The following is a 21,192-nucleotide window of genomic DNA, read 5'->3' on the forward strand; positions in this document are numbered from 1 at the left end:
GCATCAAAGGTCCTTGGTTTATGCCTGTTGACATGACAAAAAATGCCCCCATCAGTACCTTGTGACTAACCACAGTGTCCAGCTGGCCAGTATGAGGGTCTTGAGCCCCTCTAGCTTGCACTCATCTCAGCATTTTCCCTAGGCTGGCACCTTCCTGAAACACACCCAGGAGGATCCCTCCCTTCCTCCCCTGCTGAGCTCAGCAAACTAGCCTGGCTCTCAGCACAAGAAAGGGATTGGAGGCTTGACTGTTAGATAGAAAAAGGAATAGCTCCTGGCCACAGTACTGGGGAATGAGGTCTTTGGGGGGATCATAGAAACTGTTTTCTTATTGCAGAGTTTGCATTCTTATTTGTATACCCAGGTATAACATTTAGGTTTTCATCTGGATCCAGAGTTATCATATTCTGAATTATCCACATATTTATACTCTCATCTGCATCCCTACTTATTACATTTGTACTCTCAGACAGGTAAAGCTGTATTATCTCATGAATATGATGGAGGAGGAAGAGAAAGGGAGTAACAAGGGTGTCCAACCAACAAAATTTGCCCAGGATTAAGGGGTTCCAAAAATGCAGGATTTTCAGAGCTAAAACCTGGAAAGTCTTAGGCAAAGCAGGGTCATTCTACTACTAAAATCTCCAGAGGGCACAATCCTACCACCACCACCTCATAGGTTACCTCCTCCAGGGCAGGAGAAAGGGGAGGAAAGAGACACAGCCACTGCCCAAACACCCACCTGACCCAGTGGGAGTGCCCAACTCCACTGTAGACTATGATAATGGTGTGCTGGGTACAAGAGCCTCTGTCTCCTAGCCCAGGGTTCTCTGCCCAAAAAACTCTGTGCTCAAATAAGCTTTGGGAAATCTAGGTTCAACATAACTGAACAGATGCTTTTACTGCAAGACTTCTTAGAGCCTGCACAAGACACTCACTTCTTTTCACTCCTCTCTTCAGCAACCTAATGAAGAACAGAGAGAGCAAGAAAATAGAAGCAGAGGGTTCAAATCATCATCTTCATCCTCACCCTACTTGCCATCAACATCACTGTCCCAATCATCACAGGGGCTACATTTACCAAGCACGTCCTATGTAGTAGGCATTAGCACTGTGAGGCTTCTATGACTTAGGCCATTTAACCATCACAACAGCACTATGAGCAATGTTCAGAAGTTTAAGTGCCTTGCCTAAGGATGCAGCTAATAATGCCTGAGGTAGGATTTGAACCCAGGTCTGTCTGAGTATAACTAAGGCAATGACTCTAGCTTCAGAGACCTAGTCCTGCTGCCTGGCTCCTTTCTTGACCTCACCCCCTTCCTTCCTAATAGGATTGACTTGTTTCTAGAGACTTCCAGCCACAAAGGGAAGAGGTTCTCTCAAGCCAAGATTTGGTGTGGGGAGCAAGGAGAGCCATTTCCAAAAATAGAAAAAAATGGTTGAACTTCATGGGCCTGATGGCAGTTCTACCAGAAAATATAATCATAGCAATAATAGCTAACATTTATTGAGCACTTACTGCAACCAGGTTCAGATAAAATGCTTATATGTGTTCTCTCATAAGATTGGAAGAAAAGAAGAAGAAGAAGAAGAAGAAGAAGAAGAAGAAGAAGAAGAAGAAGAAGGAGGAGGAGGAGGAGGAGGAGGAGGAGGAGGAGGAGGGCTCAGGTTGGATCTCACCCTTGGAGCCAGTATTTTGAGATCACACTACTCCCGTGCATATTCCTCTGTCTCAATTTGCTCATCTGCAAAGTGGGACAATATTTGTTTCTACATTATGGAATTATTGTGAGGATTGAATGAACTAATATTTTGAAGCACTTAACATAGTGCCTGCAAGTATCAAGTGTTTGCTTTTTTTATTTAGAGTTCAAGAAAAAAAAATCCTTCATCTCAGGGATCAAGGAGCCTGGCAAGCAATGGGGGGTGCGGGTTCAGGATGGATGTGAGAGAAGAGTTTCTGTCCTTTCTCCAGCAGTGGTCCTTCTGGCCTCAGCACAGTGCCTGGCTCACAGCAGGCTCTCCAAAAATGGCTGTTAGATGCCGGATTTCTGTCTATAGCTTCCTTCCCCACCCCCTCCCAATCCTGTTTAATAGCTCCACATATACAAACTTGGTCTTCAGAAGGAAAAACAATCTGTGGAACATCCATTGGCAGGAGACATCCCTTTCCCACTCCCTATATTGCCCTGCCTTGCTCTGCCCTGCCCTATCTGGCTGGCCTGGCTTCTTATCCAGACTAGCATGATGGTCACTCTCACCAACCCTGGCTGGGCCTGTCCCTTTTCATCATTCACTGCAGAGAAGTGAGCTGGTAACTGCTGGTGAAGAGCATATCTCCATCTCTGGCCCAACATTAGAGATGGGGTCTTCAGGCCTCATAGAAGGAGACCATGTTGCTGAAGTAGGCTGTGGAATATGGTTCTCCCATTTTGCAGATAAGGAAACAGGCTCAGGGGACTGAGTGTCCCAATATTACTCAGGTATAAGCAGTGATGCCAAGATTTGAGCTCAGGTCTGATTACAATTAGACTTCTTTCCACTGTAAACATTTCCTTCTTCTACACCTCTCCTACTTCGTTCCTGTTCTTTCAACTTTCCATGCAACTTGTCCCATTACTTACAGGAATGTACCCTTCCTGTATTGGTTGTAAAAAGTAGCCATCTCCCCCTCTACTCATACACCCATGATACTGCAGTTTGTCTTTGGGTTGTTTTTATTTTTATTTTTTTGGTTGTTGCAATTTTTTTAAATCATACCAAGTGGACTGGGGGTGGGGAAGTCAAATAGTTACTATATTTATACAGTGAATGGGTTTAGGTGATAATAAAGGCAGATGTTGCTATAGCACTAACGTTCCAGGATCCCATACACATCTTTCTGCCTTTGTGCAAAGTACACTGGATGATAGCCAACTCTCCCTGAATGGTATATGCAGAGCAGGGCAAACCGACCATTGTGGTCAGGTCAGGGCCAGTTTACACATGTGGGCTCCTTAGCTACCAAAACATTGGCTGCAGCCCACAGTTTCAGGTAAACCTGGATGCTAACGCAGCCTCAGGGAGAACCATGCAGAGGCTGCACCGTCTGGCTCCTGGGTGACTCTCTCTCTACTCACCATTTCTTTCCCTCTTTTTCATGCTGATTATAAATTATACTAACTAATTAATGACAGGTTAGATTATTTTCTGAACACTACTGGTGGTAGGAGGGTAGGGTATTCACTTGGACCATAACAAGCCTTGGTGTGAAAGAGAAAGCCCTGGGGCATGCCCTGTGTGCTGTGTAGTAGAAACAGCCCAGGCCCCTTTCCCAGGGACCTCTCCCCTCCTTGCCCAAGAGTTATTGCCCAATAGTCTGCCACAACCCTCCTAGCCCTGCGTACCCAGTACCACAGGTGTCCTCCCTCATCCACCCAGTCAAAATTGTCCCTCTGTGCCTCACACAGACAAGGAAAGACCTGGCTAGAATTTAAAGGGCATGTGTTCTAGCTCCACTCTGACACCCAGGAGCTGTGTCCTAATCCCCTGAATCTTAGCCCCCTGAGTCTTAGTCCCTTCCCATATGAGAGAGGGCTGCATCTCTGTAGAAAATCCTAACCTAATAGGATTCATTCACAAGTAAGGGAAAATGATGTGGCAAATGTACTTCCCACTGGTATTTGCCTTTTTTTTTTTTTTTTTTACAAAATAGGAGTCTTAACCCAGTTTTCTGTCTGTGAGTTGGAGACAATGTCTGTCTCATGGATCTGTTTCTGGATAATCTTATCTACTGCACACTTTGTACTAGTACCTATTTCCAATGGCTCCCAAACACCTCATATCCCAAATACCAAGCCCAGAACACTTCCTTGAACCCCACAGCCACAGATCAAGCTAATAACTGGCAGCTGTGTGTTACCCTGACACCTCAAACTCAACATAGCCCCAACTGAGCTCATCATCTTCCCCCATAAATCTTCGCTCCCCCTGTGTTCTCCACGTGAAACAGTAGCTCTGTCTTCTACTTCTCACTTCTCCTTACACACCCACAGGACCGACCAACCACCTAGTTCTACGGAGTTCACCTCCCAAGTATTTCTGGATGCCTTCTTTCCAAATCTTAAAGAATTTCCCTGATCCTGACCGTCAGTATTGCTAGCCTCTAATGGGCTTTCCTCTCCCTACTTTTGTCCACACTAATCCCATCCTTCCCACAGACTCCAGGGGGCCCTTTAAAATGCAGAGGGGATAATGTTGTCCCTGTCATATAAGTCCAAACTCCTCTATGAGGGTGTTCAGAATGCAGCTCTTGCCATCTTCCCAGCCTCACTAATTTCCACCACTTCATTATCCTCATCCCTGAACCACAGACCTGCTTATAGTCCCTAACAAATCTATGGCGCCCCTCACCTTTGTGCTTTGCTTAGCTTTGTGTCCTCTCTGCTTGGGATGGCCCCTCTACACATATGTCCCTCTTTCTTCTCCCTTCACCATCTTCCACATTCATGGCATTGTCATATTCACCATGTTGTCCTCTGTGTATATGCTCATTTCACTCACAATAAACTCCACTGTGGCACAGACTAACCACCACTCATTTATACATATGTGTCTAGCTCCTACCTTAGTGCAAAGGCTCCAAATAATGTCTGATGGAAGTGTGAATGAATGAAATATTTGGAAGAGAATCTCTCTAAAACTTGAACTGAACCCATGGACATGATAGTATTTTCTATCCAACTGAGCCAAGCAAAAGCAATGTTGCTAATTTGGATGTCCACTTCTAGATTCTAGCTGCAATGTCAGTTTTATGTGTCAACTTCACTAGGCTATAGTAGCTAGTTATTCAAGCAACACTAATCTAGGTGTTTCTGTGAAGCTATTTTGTAGGTGTGATTAACATCTACAACCAGTTGACTTTAAGGAGAATATCCTCAATGATCTAAGTGGGTCTGAACCAATCAGCTGAAAGACCTTTCAAGTAGAACAGAGGTTTCCCTAAGGAAGAAGAAATCCTGCCTGTGGACTACAACTTTAGCTCCCATGGAGAGTTTTCAGTCTGCCCTTCCTCATGGCCTGCCCTATGGATTTCAGATTGGCCTAACCAGCCCTTACAATTGTATAAGCCAGTTCTTTGCACTAAATTTCTTCACACACACACACACACACACACACACACACACACACGTATATACGCATATATACACTACTATATACATATACTATATATACATACAACAGTATCATATGTTCTATCAGTTCTGTTTCTCTGATAGAATTTTCACTATATATTAGCCTTCAAAGCCCTGCTAGACCCCTGAACTTAGAAGCTCCTTAACTTTGGACCAAAGCTCTTCCAGAGAGGAGCACACGTAGGAACTCTTTGGATGTCTCCAATTTACAGTGGCTTTACAGCATCCATAAAAAGCAGATAGGTGGTGAAGATCATGCTCCTTTACGCCAGGAGAAATTAAGCACAAGATGTTTAACAGCTTTACAAGATAACACAGTGGGACTGATTGTCAGGTATCCTATCTCCCAGGCCAGGGCTCCCCAGCAGATCAAATCTGAAGCATCAGTAATTTATATGATGAGAAGAAAAGGCTGCTGTAGATGATTGAACTTGGCCCAATTAACAAGTAAACAAACATGCAATTGCAGAGCCAGAGCCTTGGCTAACCCAATGTACTCTGCTCATTTAATTTGACATGAGTCATTTAGTTTTAATTAGGACAATGCTTCATGGTATGTTAGTAGGAGTCCTGTAGTATACATTGTGGAAATAATGAAGGCTTAGCAATGAGACCTGTTTCAGCACTCTGCTATAAACCTTCACTGAGAAGGGAGGTGAGGCTGCCAGGCTCTTTGTAGAAATGATTGGGCTTAGAATTAGCACTGTTAGAAAGAGGTAGGTGAGACAGAGTCTGGCAAAGCCCCCAGACTCGTGCACAACCCTGGAACACTCAGCTCATGGGCCTAAGGACCAAGCCCACTGCTGAACCCCAGGATCACCCAGCTCTGCAGATCTGAATAAGGCCTGGACCCCCCCACACACCACACAAACACACACACACATACCACACACACACACACACACACACACACACACACACACAGCCCAGTAGCTAAGAGGGCAGGATGGACGCTGCTCGGGAGAACACTGAAGCAGTGACCAGAGGGAAATGTCCAACTCAGTTCCTAGTTCATCATATTTAAGCTCCACTAACCTGAACCTTCCTTGGGAGACCATTTGTCTTAGTAGCAGTTGAATCAAGATTCAGACCTCACTTTCTCACTAGGCAGATGAGAACGGAGTCTCTGTCTTTCTTCTGTCTTCTTAAGTGTGCTCAGTCAAGTCACTTCATCATAAGATGGTTCTGTTCATGCTCAGAGTTAGATAGCAACACTTGCTTCCCTCTCCCTCACTCACCCAATTTCAGCTTAAATTGCACATTTATAGTCTTTATTTTATCCTTTATTGCCCTCTTTCCAGCCAGACACTAGGGTATCTCCAACCCCCTGGCTTTCCCCTAAGAAACAACCATCATTTATCCTCAGCAGAGATGCATCCCTATCACTGTTCACTCCCTATCATTTGCAATGTTAACCTTCCTTCTCTCATTTGTGGAACAAGAAGGTTGTCTCTTAAAGCAGTTTCAGGTATCATTGAATAAGTAGAAGATATTTGCCTGGGGCAGGAGACAACTCTTCCCACATCCAAAGTCACCAGCATGTTACAGAACATGCACCAAATTGAGAGACATAAGGAATATGGTCTAGGCCAGCTCTTACTGTCAACTCTAAAGTCTTGGATAAGTCATTCACTTCTTGACCTCAGTTTCCCTTTTATCAAAAGAAAAGTTTAGACTAGACCTTTTCCAAGATGCCAAAGGAGAAAAAGCTCATTTCCCCAAGGCCATCTCTTCTATACTTACCATGCCACTACCCTTGCCCTGGGTCTCTCTCTTTCTCTATCCTTCCCTCCATCCCATTTTGCTTCTCTTCTTCCCTATTCTTCTCCATCCCTGCCTCCCTCCCCCTCTCTCTCTTCCTTTCCCCACTCCCTCCCCACCCATTGTCTCTCCCTCAGAATTCAGTGAGTCTCCACCAAGGCAGACAATCCATAAATCTGTATCTCCATATTTCTACAGCACCATCCTGTGGTACCTAAGTTGCTCAACCAGTGAAAATAGTCCCAGAACCTCTCAGCATGAAAACAAGGAGGAACATTGCCAGGGCATCAAATACTATAATGGGAATGTTTTAAAAGAGTCCACAAATATTCAGGCCCCTTCAAGGTGAAAAAAATATGGAACTTCCAACCCTTGGGAATAAAATTTGGAGCCCTGGACAGTGAATATATGTTGGTTGCAGTGGTGGAATTGGTGTGTAGAGCACCTTGATTGATTCATGTGTTTTGTGAACTAATATTAACATTACTAAGTGCATGGCATCAAGTTCAGTGTTGCTAATGAGTAAGACACCATCCCTACCTCGAGGAACTCTGGGTTCAGTGGGGAATATGGACATGACAAAAGGTAATTACAACACAGAAAGGAAGCAGTGGGTGTGTGGGGGCACAGCCTTGGAAAGCTATTGAATCCACTCAGGGGGTAGAACAGACTTCTTAGAGGAGGGGGCAGTTGACCTAAGACCTGAAAGAGTGTGTTCATCTAACTCAGTCTGTCAGCAGCATTTGATGCAGTTAATATACCACCTCCTTGAAATACTTTCCTCACTTAATTTTCCTTCAGCCACTCCTTCCTAATCCCCTATGCTGGAGCTCCTTATCTTCCGAATTTTTAAATTCTAGAATGCCCAGCACTTGATTCTTGGACCTCTTCTCTATTGCTCTCACTCCTTAGGAGAGTTCAGTCATATCTTGGCTTTAAGTACCACCTGCCACTAGAAACCACCATATTTTTATTTCTAGCTCTGACATCTCCCCTCTAACCACTAACTGAACAGCTCCTCTGCAAGGTCCAATGGGTATCTTTAACTTAACATGAATGGAAATGGACACTCAATTTCTACCCTCACCTCCCACAAAACTGCATCCCCTTCAGTGTTTCCTCTCAGAAGAGTTCTCTACTTCTCTCATGCCAGCATCCAATTGGTCAGCACATCTTGTGCTATCTCTCCTTAAACATATTACCCCAATTTGGCCCCTTGTCACCACCTCCACTGTTCTCACCTTGGGCCAAGCCACCATATCTCTCTCTGAGACTGCTGCATTAGTCTCCTAACAGATCTCCTCACCTCCATTTTGTCCCTAAAAATCAGAGTGACCCTTTGAAATTGTAAGTCAGATCGTGTCACTCACCTGCTTAAAAACCCCCGGTGGTTTCCTATGTCACTCAGAGTAAAATCCCAAACCCCTCTCATCCCCCAGAAGAACCCGATGTAATCGGAGAGGACCCTAACTCTCTGTTCTCCACTTCTGCTGCTTCCTCACCTCCACTCACCCCACCACTCTCACTGGCTCCAGCCACACTGCCTGGTTTCTGGTCCTTGAATGTGCTCAGCACCACACCCTTACCTCCTCCTCCAGGTCTGTCCTATCTACTCAACCATTTCCCCAGATACCTGCTTGACTTTCTCCTTCACTCCAAATGTCATCTCAGGTATGATCTTTGAAGAGCTTTTTCCTGAAGGTACTGTTCACAGAAGAAATCAAGAAGATATTTTGAGGTCCTAAGGATTGGCAATGCTAGGAGGCTGACACCACTTTATCCCTAGTCCTGAAGGACAAGGCAAGGAAATGGTGTTACCAGAGCCCATCTGAGAGCTGCAGCCATGGGCATGGCAGTGCTTGGTGGAGGTGTTGCTGGAATTATGGCCAAACAGGGAGCAGAAAGAACAGGTACCTACCCTTTACCCATCCTCGGGTCCTCTGCAGCTGCATACTTTTGGCCAAATACAACCAGGAGTTAGAGGGCAAGGGAGCCTTAATGATATAGTCCATTGAGTTCAGGCTCAAGAGCACCCAGCATGGCAGCAAAAGACAGACAACATATCTGGAGTAAATGGAGATGACTCCACACATCAATATTTCTGGTTCCTCTCCTTCCAGGGGTCCCACATTCTCTGCCAAGTCCTTGAAGTCAAGTCAATTTCACTTCCAGACATAAGTGATCATATTCCTCACATTCTCCCTTCAGCCTGCTATAATGACCATGGACAGTCCAGAACATACAGACTCAGCAGCCCAGGTCCCATAGTGATAAGCATGTGGAGAAGAATCCCTTATTGTCCCACAGTGGACATGTAGCAAAAACAAAACAAAACAAAAAAGCCCTGAGATATTGGGGTTGTTTGTTACTGCGGTTTCACCTAGTGTAGTCAACTGATACACTTCCTCTGCTAAAATAGCAACCTCCCTCACACTAATACCTTAGTAGGCTTTGTTTTCTTCATCAGACTAATCACCACCTGATAAACTTCACTAGTTATTATCTGTCTGTCTCCCTCCTCTAAAGTGTAAACCGTAGGACTTTGTTTGGTTGACTACTAATTCTCAGCACCTAGAGCAGCACCTGGTTAATAGCAGATGCTAAAATTCTTTATTGAAAAGATGAATGAATAAATGAGCTCATAACAACCAACAGGACCTAGGCACATTCTCAGGAATTGTGTATGGGCAATTCTGAGGAAGTGAAAGATAAAACAATTCACCAAGTTCACCCAGCTTAAGTCATGAGGTAAGTTGTGAAGGCATTTTGACTCCAAGCCCAAGCACTTGACCACTCTGCCATGCCACTTCCCAGTATTAAGGGGGCTTAGTAGGGAAATACAGGAGAGGCCATCCAAGCACAGGCCAGAGGCTAGAGAGAGCCAGGGAACCTACATAAGTATTAGCTATGGCTGGAGCTGAGAGTGACAACGAATAAACTACACAGGATAACAGGGAAAATTAGAAACTTTGCTTGGCTATGTAAAAATAATACTAATTACAGTCATTTATGTGAATTGCTTACCATTTCTGCCTAATTACCAGGCAGCACAACAATTAGATAGATCTTTAACTAATGTCAACGTAACTTTGTTGTAAGTTTTATTTGATTATAACTGTAAAAGCTAAAAACAAGAGTTTAATCCAACAATGAATTGGTTGTTCATGAGGACTAATTCTCTGCCCGGAATTTAAAATTAAAAAGAAGCTACCCAGTCCTTACTGGTTATTATCTGTACTATTTAGTGATCTTCCAGCAATAAGTGCTTCATCTGGACTAGAAGCTCCTTGAGGCAGGTACTACCTAATTTTTTTGAGAGAGAGAGAGAGAGAGAGAGAGAGAGAGACAGAACATGAGTGGGGGAGGGACAGTGAGATTGGAGACACAGAATCCGAAGTAGGTTCCAGGCTCTGAGCTGTCAGCACAGAGCCCAACACAGAGCTCAAACCCACAAACCCATGAGATCATGACCTGAGCTGAAGTCAGATGCTCAACTGACTGAGCCACCCAGGTGCCCGCTATCTTATTTTTCATGGTATCATTATCCCTTCCCCACCTGGAGCCCAGCTCAGCCCTGAATGGGTGGTGGGGTGGCTTCCATACCAGTGTTCATCTGCTGGTGCTCTCTCTCTAGAAGAGACAGTCCTGGCTCATGTGTCTTAGTCTCTTCTCACTGTCTGGAGGCTGAAGATGTAAGATTGGCTAGAAGATGCCATGTCTATACCAGCTACAAACAGTGGCACAAGCATTTCCTAAAACCCTGTAATAGGCTTTCAGAAAAGGCGAGGTGAGGGTGGGAGACAGCACTTAGTGGCCTAGAGCTAGCTGAGAAGAACCATTGCAATGTTATAATAGAAAGTGCCAGCCATTCCCCAGTATCCATATTTTCCTTTGAAAGGGACAGAGTTCTAGCCAGGCACATGGGCATCCCAGATGAAAGCCTTATTGCCAGGCTCCTTTACAGCTAGGTGTGGCCAGTAGGAAGTCAGCAGAAGTGATATATTCAAATTCAAGACCATGCACTAAAGAGAGAAGAAATGAACCTCTCCTCCTATTTCTCCTCTTTCCTCTGCCTGGGGTACAGGCAGGATGTTAAAGCTTTGGCAAGCTTCCTTGGACCCAGGATGGAATGCAAGTATTGAAATGCCAGAACAGCAAAATCAACGGAGCCTAGCTGGTCAGAACCGTGGGGTTGCAGAATCGTACCACCATAGAACAACACCGCCATGCACGTGCAATAGATGTAAATTACCGTGAGAGCACAGAAAATAGTAAAATGTGGTAAAATTCTTAGGAAGTGGTTTTGAGTATTCATTACTTTTGTTTTTAATATACTTTATCCCCTTTCAAGTTTATATAATTTAAGTTTTAATGAGGACTGTATTTAACAGCCAGCTCTCAAAATTTCTGAAGATTTGTGCCAGCTCCAGCTTTGGGTCTTTGTTAGAATAGCAAAATCTGCATCCTAACTAATACAAAGGTAATGGAAGAAGCGGGAAATGGGTTGAGCTCATGTTTTCAGATGTATGGGATATGTAACTCAGCCCATGGATGACCTGGGTTACCTGAAAAATGATGTTGCTCCAGGGATAACTTTGAACAAAAAAATTCTACAACTTCTATCAGTTATTATTTGAAAAAAATTCTTGTAACCTAACTCCAACTTGAAGATACCCCTGTCTGTGGAGAGCTGCTCTTCCACATGACTGTTAAGGGCCCTTATGCTCCAAAGCCCAGTGTTCCTACATAGCTCACTTGAGCATTCCTGCCTCCTCCCCACCTGCTTCTCTTGGGACCTTCTCTTACCAGTGTAAGGACCAAGAGGACATTGCTCTGGTGAGAGGCATAGGGCCTGACCTAACCTCTTACTTTTACAAAACACAAGCTGAATGGCAAGTATTAGCCATTCATTCAACAAATGAGCACAGATTAAGTGGAACAAAACATGTCTCAGAATAATGTGTTTAGTAGAAACCTATGTTGTTACCAGTAAGAAAGGAAGTGAGGAAGGAAGGAAGAAAGGAAGGAAGATCTATAGTCTCATTCTATTAGACTTTAGGAACACAAAAAGGTAATTCAGAATCATCCCATTTTTAATAATCTTATACCTAGCCGTAAAGACAGATGAATAACTAAGTATAATTCACTAGGTTTGCTCTATGATAGAGACAAATAGCCTGGCAATGCTTCTTCTGTTGATAGAGAAGGTGGCAAACAGGCATGGAGAGGAAGTATGTGGGGGGAAAAGCAGACTTATGCACACCTCCCAGCTCTACGGCTCACAGACATGAGATCCTGAACAAATTACACAACTTCTCTAAATCCTATTCCTCATCCTGGTACCTTGATGGGTCAGTCAGTGCTCAATTACCATTAAACACATGGGGAAATGAAAGATGGAGAAAGATGAATGATTCATCCAAGACAAACTATAATGGATGACAAATCCAGAATTCCAAACCAGGGATGTGATCCCCAGGGTGCTTTGAACACAGTAAGAACATTGAGCCTTCTAGGTGCTCATTAAACACTTGTTGAATTAACACTGAATTTCTGGGAAATTTCATATGTTCCCATACCTCCTCACCTTCCCCCTTTAACTAGGCCAATCACTGCCTCTTGGCATATAGTCCCTCCCTCGATGTCCTACCTGCTGATTCCCTGTGGTGTATTCAATAAATTTCTATCTCCTTTAAAAAAAAAAAAAAAAGACTGAATTTCCAATTTAAAGTAAATCATTTAAAAAAAATTTTTTTTACATTTATATATTTTTGAGAGACAGAGTGAGAGAAAGTGCTAGCAAGGGAGGGGCAGTGAGAGAAGGAGACACAGAATTCGAAGCAGCCTCCAGGCTCTGAACAAGCATTCAGCACGGAGCCCAACTCAGGACCCAACCCCACAAACATTGAGATCATGACCTAAGCTGAAGTCAACCGACTGAGCTACCCAGCTGCCCCTAAACTCAATTCTTTAATCATAGACTCCTTTAAAACTGAAATACATAGAAAAGAATAAATCATTAACCATAACAGGAAGGGCAAGACAGAGAGGCCAATGGATTTCCCAAGATGTCACAACAGGTGGGACTAGACCCAGGTCTCCCACCTCCTATCATACCACGCCCTTCCCCCAGGTTCAGAGGTCTCCTCGTGCTCTCCCCTGGACAGCACGTGTCCCCTTTCTCTAGACTGTAACATCAGTGATCACTCATCAAATCTATACTCCTTGAGCTTTCAAGATGTCATTTGCCCCTTATTTTCCTCCTGCCTCTCTGTCATCTCCCTCCATCTCCTGTCTGGGCAGCTTCTTCTGTACCCATGTGGTATTTTCTGTGGCTTTCAAGTAACCTTGGAATTCCTTTTGCCTCTGGAAAGCTAGGTCAGGCCAGGGTGGGTGCTAGAGTGAATACTTGGAAGAGCCAGTTCAGGTCACCAGAATAGAAAAGGTTCCACTGATAATAATAGACCATTCACTGTGTTGAACTGTATTCTTTCCTTATACTATTTAACTGAATTTTCTGAATAATCTTATGAGATAGACTTCTCCTGCTTCACAGATGAGAAAACTATCACTAAAAAAAAAAAAAAAAACAAAAACTGAGAGAAGTGGTCCAAAGTCACATAGACAGTAAGGGATAGAGCCAGGATTTGAATTCCTGAGGCCAAGATTTACCCACTGTGCAGTGCTGCCTGGACAGGAACAGGACATATAGCATACCCACCGGGCTGAATCCTCTCAGCAATAGTGACAGTCCTCAGTTTGACATAAACCTACCAGATGAAGAAAATAAATCTACGTACATATTTCCCTTCTTACATTAACATTCAAGTTCAGTTTGTGGCCCACACCCTGTGCAATTGGTTCTAGAGTCTATAACAATGTTCCTAGCCTCTTGCTTCTTGTTTTCATTTGAAAATTAGTCAACTGCTTCCATGTGCCATTGATCATATTGGGCTTTCCATTTTTCTCTGGGCATTTTTCTCCACAGTCTCAAATGCCCCTTTAAAGTCTTCAAGATGGTTTTGCAAACATCCAAGCCCAAACCCCACACTTCCTGAGATTTCACTATATCCATGCCAGTAACTCATCACTCTGATATGTTAAGTCCCTCAATTCTATACCCTGAAAAACCTCTTCAAAGCCAGCTGCTCCTGTCCCATGGCTTCCTCTCTTTTCCAAAGTCACAACCTTCAACAGGGAGGAGGGAGGAAGACACCTCATGAGCCCTCAATCCCTTCTATTTCTTACTCAAAATGTCAAAGTCTGGGGAGACAAGCTCAAGGTTTGTTTTTTACCCTGGACTAGATTATTTTTCCTGTGTGAATCAGCAGAAGTGGGCAGTCATGGGAGACTTGAACAGCATGCTAACCCTGTCTCATAACAAATTAAAAGAGATGATGGAAATGAGTGTTTTTTAAGTAATGGAGTGCTAGTAAGATATTAGATGATAAGGGTTATTTCACATGAGCTGTGCAGGAGGATGGTGGCATATCTCCTTTTTAGTCCAGTCTAATCAGATACAGCTGAGTTTATATCTTAAAAGGAGGGGTCACCACTCCCCATAACCCTACCTCCAAGGAGCCCACCAGGATACATCTTACCTTCCCGATAGTGCCTACAGACATTGTTCCGCTGGGGGATCATCTGTTCAGCCAGGTAGACTAAACTTATCTTGGATGCACCTTTGTTTTCTCTGATTTGTCACTCTGAGGCCCCTAGGTTCCTATTATATCACCAAAGGCCTACCCCTCCCACCACTAGTTAAATGGCCAAGACCTTCCCACACAAAGGCTTCTTGCCTAGTAACTTTGCTTCACGGGTTTGCAATAACAAATACAGTTAACATTTATTAAACAATGGACACATCTGATTTCATTTAATCCTTGCTCCTATGCTCTGATGTCATTAATACGTTACACTTTGGGAAGTGGAGGCAGAGAGACATTAACTGCCTTTATTAAGTTCCAAGCTAGTAAGTGAGACAACTGAGGTTTGAACCCATGGCTGTATCATGCAAAAGCTCATTCTCTTAACCATTTTGTTATCCCCCTTATAACTTCAGAGCTAATAATACAAGTGGTTTACAACTAACTAAAAACTGAGTCCCCTAACCTTTATTCTAAGAAGACCAGATAAGGAACCAAGCTTCCTTGCTCAAGCTACAAGCCCTACTTAGGTTGCTCATGTAACATTTGCTGCTTCTCAGACTGTGAAGTACCTGGGAATCACCTGGAGATCTGGTGCAGATGCAGATTCTGATTCTATTCTAGATACAGTGACCCTGAGAGTTACATATCTAACAATCTCCCAGGTACTGCTATGCTGCTGGTCTAAGTACCACACTCTGAGTATGAGGCCCTAGAAGCCTGGTGTACTGACTCAACTGACCATGAACTGTTGATCAAACCATCCACCAAGGAGGCCAGCTGGGGAGGGGCTTTCTGGGCTTGAGGAACAGCAAGAGCAAAGGTATAGAATTCTCAGCATGGATGGTGCAGTCCAGTGATGTCAGGGCTGGTACCCAAGGCACATGGGAGAATGCAGAACACAAGTCCTGGAAAACAAGTCTGGAAGGAAAATTTTAACTGAGAAGAGACTTGGCTATGATGCTAAGACATTAAAGCGTCAAATTTACACTCTTTTTAACGACACCTTTTTTATGGTGAAATTACCCATTTCCAGCTTCTTAATACTGATTCTCCTTTTTAGAAATAAGATGTGAAGTCTCAGAATTGTCTTTTTATCCCCTAAATTGCCTTTCATCTGGCCATCTTCAGTAAGGAGTAGAGAATGAGAAACACCAGAGTTCTCTGAAAGGGAAGTGGTAGGACTCAGTCTGGGTCACAGGCATTAGTATTGGTGGATTGGAGATAGGGAGATGTGTTAGGAGGTTGTCCCAATAGTCCACGGGTAGAATGATGATGCTGTAACAAAGATGACGACTGTGAGATTGGATGGAAAGGGGGGAGGCATTCTGGAAGCAATCAGTCAGACTGTGTTCTCATTGCCACCTCTCTGCCCCATCCTCTGGCTCTCTTTGCCCCATGCTGTCCTTCAGAAGACAGACCCCTGTGGACTGCATTATCCAGGCAACGTTTCCTTCTGCTTCCAGTTGAGCTCAGCCAATGAAAGGCACTAGTAGGAGATTGGAAAGGGAAGAATGGAGGAAAGAGGTCAGGGTATTTCTTTCCACATGCCCTAACCCTACACTTCCTACGTAACCAAGGTTTTGCAGTGGCTGCATTCATCTATGACTGAAGATTTAATTGGACAGTCTCTTTTCCATTATGCTTGCTGGGCCCTGCACCCTGTACAGTTGGGATGCTATCCTATAGGATGAAGTGGCCAATATATGGTATTATTTCCCCTAAAGTCAGATAAGCCAGGTCCCAGAGCCAAGAGGCAAAGGTGAGGATGACCCCTCTTACTACCTAATACCACACTTTAGGGATTTTTTTTTTACTTCCTTTGGTTCAGTGACTATGACAAATGGTGCTCATGCCATGCTTCCCTTGGCCTACCTAAATCCCCCCACAGGTGCAGCAGGCAGGTCCCAGCATGCTGTAAGCTTCTTCTCTGCCAAAGGACTTTCTCCAGCAATGAGAGAGCTTGCTCCACCACGATGGCCTAGAAGACAAGGAAAAGTTACTCTCCAGATGGAAACCCTCTGCCAGTGGGGGACAGAAGTAAAGCCCCAGTCTCCCTGTTCATTGGTAGGATGATGATTCTTAAATGTATTCCACATAATTTGTCAGAAAGTCTCCAGTAGGACCAAACCCAATGACCCATAGTAATCTGCTCATTAATTCACCCTTTATTGGCTTTTCTCCCTTCCTTGTGTCCCTTCTCCATGCCCTCACTCCTGTTTTCTGAGATCACCTTTGAAATAAACTACTTGCACCCATGTCCCTGTCCCAAGGTTGGTTTTGGAGGAAACCAGACTAAGAGAGTACATTTGGAGCAAGGCTTCCTGTAGAGAACACAGTCTGAGATACATTCAACTGGAAGCTGAGTCCACCCCAGTCACTTAGGGCTCTTCCTTCTGCTAAACGGACAGAGGGTGGAGGTGCTATATGCACAGGAGGTACCTATGTGGGCAAACACTGCATTCCCTTCTTCTCCCAGACAACTGAGAGTGTCCATTGGCTCCTCCATGCCTGAGCCTCAGCAATAGCAGTAGTTAGTGATTAATCATTAGATACAATTTATTTAAAGACATTTTTGGCTATGCAAGCCATGTACCTATTAGTTCTTTGATCCATTCCCTTCCCTTTCCCTGCTTTGTTTTGTATCACAGAAGACCCATTTCCCAGGCTCCTTTGCCTTCTAGCAGTCTCAGCCAATGGGGGCACTGGTACAGCATTGTAGGGTGAGAAGAAAGGAAAACCCCAGGTATTTCTCCTCTTCTCTCTCTTCTGTGAATGGCATCTCCAGCCATTCTTTGTCTCCCCATGACTCTAGCCCCCCACTGACATTCCTCCCTCCATGGTCCCAGCTCCCAGGGAAAGCCCTGGCTTCTGAACTCTGATAACATGTCCCCCCTCCCTGGGTCCCAGCTCCCACATGCCGTTTGTCACTTTAGCTCTTCAATTGCCTGTAAAATTAAATACCCTCTGTTTAAAAACTAAGAGTGGCTTCTGTTTTCCTGATAAAGTGACTTGTCCAAGATCACATGACTGGGAAGTGGCAGAGCAGAATCAAACCAGTTCTGCTGACCCCAAAGCCCTCCATACTGTCCCCCACCATGCTATACTGCCACCCTAATTGTTTCAGAGGACACCAGGCCTAGACATCTCACCAAAGCTTCTGTGTCCCAGTGGAACTGTGTACCTGCCCTGGGAGTCAGAGTTTTCATATTTGGATTCAAAGATTATTGTGTTGCTGACCCGATTTGCCTGGATCAGGGCTCACTTAGGACCTAAAACACAGCAATTACCAGGCCTGGAAGAAAGACCTCTTTATTTTTGTTCATTTTCTCATTTTGTTTATTTGTAGGCAAGAAAATCTAAAGTCAAATTAAAAGACTCCTGCCTCACCCAGTCACATACAAATACATCAAAATCCTCTGAGTTTGAAAGAGAACTTACTTACCCAAGACCTGGAGTACAGAAAAGACTTCAGCCAGTGTGCCCACTGGAACTCAAGGCCCACTCCATTCCACTGTCTCTGGAAGATTACATAACAGCCCCCAAGGACCCTGCCATAATTGGCTTGGGTGTAGCTCTTTCTCTTCAATTCTCTTGCTGGGTGGAAATGATGAGAAACAGCACGTTCCCAGCTCCTCTCAGGTAGCTCAATGTGAACCCAGACCTGAAGTGCACCACACTGTGGAATAATGAGATTTCATCTAACTGAGAAGAGGTTATATAACTGGAAATCAGTCCATTAGCCATAACAAAACAATTGGGGAGGGTCAGAAAGATAGCTCTGTTTTGAGCTATTCTGTTCTGAGGGGGGTGGGGGTGGAGATTAACAGCCCACTAAAGATGCAATTCTAAATTATTCAACTTGACTGTCCCCTTAGCAGTGCCAGGAGGCCGGGGGCGGGGGGGGGGGTGGGGGTTGATCTGAGGAAGAGCTTTTCTTTCTCCACTTCTCAGAAGCTCTCCTGCTCTCCTCAAACCAAGCCAAGGCCTTGTCTTTCTACTCCCTGCTCTAACCTCTGGATCAGTTATTATCAGCACTGCTGGCCATCAAATATTTCTATCTGACTCAGAAGGGGATGTAGGAAATGGTCATAAAGTGTTCATGCCTACATTGGAGAGAGAGAGAGAGAGAGAGAATGAGGGAACAAGAAAGCTCTCTGTGTCTTAACAGCAGCGCAGAAACAAATAATGAGCTTTGTTCACCAACCTGACAATGGAATGAGCTTTGGTACAAAAGCCCACATCCAAACCAGTTGTTACCATAACTCTGTCAGAGCAGGTGGATGACAAAGGATTACCTCACACACATACTTGCTCACTCTCCACAGACAAAAGTGAAAATTAACACAGGCAAAAAAGACAAATCAATACTATCAGTAAGTACCATGGCTAGTTAGATATTAAAATCTCCAGAGAATGTTTTTAAAGCTTATTCCCAGTTCCAGTCCCCAGAAACTGGGCCTCCGTAGTGTGGGGTGGAGCTTGGAAGCCACGTGCAGGCCAGTCAGCCTGGCTCTGGGCTGAGCTCAGGTAACCACAAAAATCCCCCCAGCAAGGCTCACCTGGGAACCCTGTCTCCTTCAATCACATAAAGGTGAGTCCTTCAGCTCCATTCACATCCAGTGCAGGTGGTTGCAAGAATTGAGAAAGAACACCACAAGACGAGGAGACCTCATTTGAGATTTCAAGATTTACACGTTTTATGTATCAAGCACTTATGTAGCATACCTGTATTCCAGGTGCTGTTCTAAACACTTTACAAATGTTAATACGTGTCATTAATGCAACCCTTATACCAATTCTCTGGGGCAGGTGCTATTATTATCACCTCATTTACAAAGAGGGAAGCGAGGCACACAGGGGTCAGTGATTTGCATAACATCATGCAATTAAGTGCTGGAGCCAGGGTCTCAACCCAGACAGCCTGAGTTTAGAATACACACACACACAAACACACACACACACACACACACACACACACGTGTTTGTTGCACACAGGCTTTTTGAAAACTTGTGTTCACCAAAACTCCTTGAGACAAGGATGGCATATTAGTCACTCAAAGCACAGTAAACATCACTGAATCAAGGACCTGCTCTATGCCAGGCTCTGAGGTAGATATTTTCACATTGATTTCCACACTGGCTGTCAACAACCCTGCCTCAAACATGCCTCATTCTCTTTCCTTCTCCCTCCTGGAGAGGTGACAAGTCTCAGTCTAATAGATATTCGCAGGCACATCCCTGCCACACTTTTCAGACTGCTTCTGCTTTCCACCTTGTGGGATCCTTTGAGACATCTTCCTTGATAGGAGGAAAGAAGGGGTAATGGGAGGTCCTAAGACAAGAGGGGAATGGAGATGCTGGCCTGAGTCAGAGCCTGAAGATTTCTCGGGGATCCCAAGTGACACCTGGCTGCAGCATCCTCAGCAAACCCAGGCATGTTGACTCACCTCTGCTCCACCTCTTCCTTCTTGGTAACCACTGTGCTTTTACTATAAACAAACCCTTCTATAGGATGAGGCAAAGGAGCCTCTGAGCAATCATGCATGGGTGAATCCATAGTTACATTTGTCCCCAACTCAAATGCTACCTTGGTGACTTTTGTCATCAAAATAAAGTCTAGAATCTCCTTCTAGACTTCCAGGCATTCCCTGGCCATGCAACAGTCTCAACACACTCTCAGCCCTCTCCATCCCAATATCCCATTATGGCCTCCTAACTGGTCACCCAGTTTCTATTTATGCTCCCCCCCCCCTGCCATCTATTCTCAATGTAGCACCAGTGCAATCCTGCTGAAACAGAAGTCAGACCATGCTCCAGCCCTCTGGGGTAAACAGGATTCTAAAACGGTCCCAACATTCCTGCCCCTGCTGTAGGTGGACCTGGTTTAATCAGGTGGGCCCTTTTAAAAGAAGGTCCAGAGGTCAGAGACCGAGGAAGTCAAAGCAGCAGAGATGCCCTCAAAAACAGCCATGCTATGGAGAGGGCCATGTAGCAGGGAGTAGCAAGTTGCTTCTGGGAGCTGAGAACGACTTCAGGCTAAAAGGGAACAAGAAAGTGGGGATCTCAGTCCTACAACTATAATTCAACTATTACTCAACAATGACACAACTATTATTCTGCCAATAATCAGTGAACTTGAAAAAGGATCCCAAAACCTCATATGAGGTTGCAACTCCAGCTGACACCTTGATTCACCCTAGTGAGATCCTGAGTAGAGGACCCACTGAAAACATGCCAGAATCCTGACCTTTGGAAATGGTGAGATAATAAATTTATGCTGTTTTAAGCCACTAAGTTTGTGGTTAATTTGTTACACAGCAAAAGAAAATTAATACACCTTCCAATGCTTCTCCCCTTCACTCAAAATAAAAGAAAAAGTTTGAACCCAACCACTATTATTTTTGCTCTAGTTCACTCTGAGCCAACCACATAGACCAGGCATACACATACCTCAGAGCCTTTGTACCTTCTGTTACTTCTGCCTGCATGTTCTTCCCAAAAGATCTACATGGTTCCCTATCTTACTTCTTGGGAACCAGTCATTGCACCCACTGTGTGACTAGATGCACCCATGCTGACCCTCTGTATCATTCTTCTTTGATTTTTTT

General features: G+C 44.4%; 1 long non-coding RNA gene across 1 annotated transcript; it reads right to left on the reverse strand.

Annotated features, from left to right (window-relative positions):
* Positions 1-15,635: 15,635 nt before the first annotated feature.
* Positions 15,636-18,254, reverse strand: LOC115505489. The gene is made up of 3 exons (XR_003966045.1): positions 18,027-18,254; positions 16,457-16,562; positions 15,636-16,070 (listed from the first exon to the last, which is right to left on the reverse strand). It is a non-coding gene; the product is annotated as an uncharacterized LOC115505489 (long non-coding RNA).
* Between the last annotated feature and the right edge of the window lie 2,938 nt (positions 18,255-21,192).

This window comes from Lynx canadensis, chromosome F1 (assembly GCF_007474595.2).
Source record: "Lynx canadensis isolate LIC74 chromosome F1, mLynCan4.pri.v2, whole genome shotgun sequence".
Lineage (NCBI taxonomy): Eukaryota > Metazoa > Chordata > Mammalia > Carnivora > Felidae > Lynx > Lynx canadensis.